The sequence below is a fragment of the Dendropsophus ebraccatus genome, chromosome 1 (assembly GCF_027789765.1).
Source record: "Dendropsophus ebraccatus isolate aDenEbr1 chromosome 1, aDenEbr1.pat, whole genome shotgun sequence".
In the NCBI taxonomy this organism is placed as follows: Eukaryota; Metazoa; Chordata; class Amphibia; order Anura; family Hylidae; genus Dendropsophus; species Dendropsophus ebraccatus.
In genome coordinates, this window is record NC_091454.1 from 45,614,766 (window position 1) to 45,618,269 (window position 3,504).

Consider the following 3,504-nt stretch of genomic DNA (forward strand, 5'->3'; position numbering starts at 1 on the left):
CCCCTGCGCCCGGCGGCATAAGCAGTGGCATCGCAGGCAAGTGATATCCATTACCCAGCCACAGCTCCCATCACCTGTTCGTACTATAAGCAGATGATGGGAGCTGTAGTTCAGTGTATATGCGGCGGATCGGCAGGAATGCGGCGGATCGGCGGGCTTACTGTGATATCCTAATGTATTGAATGAATACATTTATGCAATACTTTGGGGAGCAGGGACACTTGCTCCCCAAAGTATTCCATAGATGTATTCATTCAATAAAGCACTGTACACTACACTACATTACATTACATTACATAGAAATCCATAGAAACAATAAAGTCCCATAGACTTCTATATAGAGAGCGCCCCCTGCTGGACACTCCATAGGAATTACACCTTTCGTCGTGACGTCACTGGATCTGAGAGAATTCTAACACTTCCTGATCTACTAAATTAAGGGAAATAGCCCTATATGTGCATTTCCCATAATTAATGTACATTAGAAATTTGTATAACTTTTCATAAGTAACAACATATAAAAATTTCATTTTGGCTGGACTTCTCCTTTAAGTACTCAAGTCTGTACCAAGATTATTCATCTATTGCCAAAGTGTTCTGTATTTTTAAGAGACTGTACAGTTAAGCTGTTCCATTTATTTCACTGGGACTCACTGTCATCTCTTCCTCTGCACCAGCACCTATACACGTCCGCTACACACCTTGGGTTATTCTTCCCCTTTTATGTAGGTGGTGGTACCGATATTCCGAGTGGGTCAATTGCCCCTCAGGGCTACAGTGACAGGAACCCAAGGGACCCATCACAGCCTGGCAGGTCACGACCATTTCAGGGGAGTACAGCCAGCCACAACATACCAACATCACACCTGTGTGCTGGACTAGCACTAGCACAGAGTTCCTTTTCCTCTAGGGCATGAAATTCTCCTAGGTGTATCAGTGCGCTCCACAGAGGTACCTGAGCTTTCACAGAAATGACTCACCCCCAGCCCTCTAAAGGCAAGCTTAACCTCATCCCTGTTTAAGGCTATTTGCAAATGCTGAAGATTCCTGAGCCATGATATTGTCAATAAAGAGTGGACAGATCTACTATAGGCGCCATCAAGAAGGGTTTTAGACTCTGCACACTTTTTATGATGTCTCTTAGCACTCGATTTTCAGCTGGACAAAAACCCCTAGGAGAGACCAGTAAGCCTCCATTAGTAAATAGGAAAGACATGTTCACCGAAATGAAGACCAAATACCACCCAGGTATCAGGCTGGAGCCTTTGAAGCTTTTTCTGTTATGGCGATCTTTGTCTCCTCCTGTAGAATCCAACACAACTGAGGAAGCAGCAGGATTTTCCCACCAGGCAGTAGGAAAGGGCCTGCTGGTGGTAATCCTAGGCCTCCAGATGCTGAAAGCCCACCAGATATCTCTCCCTAACATCCCCTTACTTATAGTATCCCAGAGGCTAATCATTGGAAGTGATGCGCCTTATCAGACACTGTCAGAGTGTCACTGGTATGGCATGCGTTCAATCAGACATGGCCATCCTTCTTCTTCTATCTGCACCACCCCTACCAACTAGGAGGGTGGCTGAACGAGGGTCAAGACAGCATTAGCTGGCGAAAAGAGGATTCAGAGAGGTCAGGGGAACTGCCACCAGGCTTCAGGCTGCTTCTCTAGGGGAGGCTTATGCCTGCAAGATGCACCATTAAAGAGCCCACAAACAGGGGACTTGCAGCTCAACATGGGTAAGTATGTTCTTTATATCCCTATAAAGTAGACAACTTCCAAAACTTGTAGGACTGCAGGACAGAAAACCTGTGTGAAGAGGCATATCACTTACCTTTCCATGTTTCCTGACCTGCTGTGGAAGGTACTCTCCAGGGCTGCTATCATTGGCATTAGAGTACAAATGGCTGGAAATACAGGGCACAAAAAAAATAGAATATTTATGTCAGTTTCAAATGTCAGTTTCACAGATCCTGAAATAATAGCCAATATTTTATCTGGAGTGGTAGGAATTGTGCTACTTTACTAAATATTGTGCAAAAATGTCACGTTTGAAAATAGCCTCATAGACTGCAACATAGTCTTCCCATACTTATCACCTGCTGTATGTCCTGCACAAAATGTTGTTTTCTTTTTAGTCTGACACAGTGCTCTCTGCTGACATCCCTGTCCGAGATAGGAACTGTCCAGAGAAGCAGCAAATTCCCAAAGAAAACCTTAGATGCACATTGTCAGCTGATCGTTGTGCTTCAACATGTTGAAAACACAATGAAACCGTGTAATAGGAGCCACTGGGAGACTGACGCTAACTTCTATGGGCCGCGTGCCCCCCCCCCCTCTTACCCGCCTGCTGTAATAGCATCAGCAGTGAGCGGGGAACGAGGAGCAAGCGAGTGCTGACCTGACAGGTTGTCGCTCATTTAATCCTCTGAATGGCCCCGTGTAATAGGGAATTTTACTCTTTAGCTTGGTATCTATCACTCTTGGTGATAGTCCCTTAAGGATGAGGTAGGACTTTTCAACAAGCATGCTGCTAGGTGTAGGTGCTCTAACCCTTGGTGAACGCTTCTTAGAGGTAGTAGGATTGGCCTTCCCAGAGACAGATGCTTTAACAGACAGAAACAGCTTTTTGGCCAAACCGGGGCCATGAATATTACCAGAATGTGACGTGTCAGGATTATCTGTGGGGTTCTCGCAAATAGAGGGAGAGGAGGAAATGTATATGCCAAGCTGAATGTCCATGGTGGATATAAAGCATCTGCCGCCTCTGGATTGTCCTTTGGGTGAGAACCGTCTCACCTTTTTGTTTTTCCTGGTTGTAAAAAGATCACTTACTAGAGATCCCCATTTCAACATTCTTCCTCGAAAGAGGCCACATTCTCCTGGATGGATCTATTCCTGACTCAAGAAGTCGGCCATGCTGTTGAGGGAGCCATTTAAGTGAACAGCAGAAAGGTATGCTGGATGTAACTCTGCTCAAGTGAAGATTTTGTGTCCTGAAGAAGCTTGTGTCGAGTACCGCCCTGAATTTTTTTTTTGTGTGCACTGAACCTGGAAGCATTGCAATACCATGTCAATGCCTGGAGAGGACAGAGCAAGCTCTTTTTCCATCTCCCTGTTCTAAAAATCCATTCAATATATGGTCCCCAGGGTACGTATCAGATTTTAAACTTATAAGAAGAAATACTAAACTTGATCTATGCCAAAAGGCTGAGAAGCGATCCACCATGATGACTAATGAAAGCCACAGTTGTAGGGTTGTCTGAATATACCTGGGCATGATGATGATGCAGGCGATCCTCGGCTGCCTTTAGAGGTCTTTATATTGCCCTCAATTCTAGCAAGTTGGAGTAACAGTGCTGTATCTCTTCTGTCCACTGACCCTGAAAAAAAAGATCTCTTACATGAGATACAAGAGTGGCTCTGGCGGCATGGAACTGTCTGGATGCATGATGTCATTGTCATGGATCCTAGAATCGACATACGTTCCTGAATAGTTACTGACCTTC

At 45.0% G+C, this 3,504-nt stretch overlaps 1 non-coding gene across 1 annotated transcript; it reads right to left on the reverse strand.

The window, feature by feature from the left end:
- Positions 1-3,030: 3,030 nt before the first annotated feature.
- Positions 3,031-3,217, reverse strand: LOC138781864 (U2 spliceosomal RNA). Its single transcript, XR_011361579.1, has one exon. It is a non-coding gene; the product is annotated as a U2 spliceosomal RNA (small nuclear RNA).
- Positions 3,218-3,504: the final 287 nt, after the last annotated feature.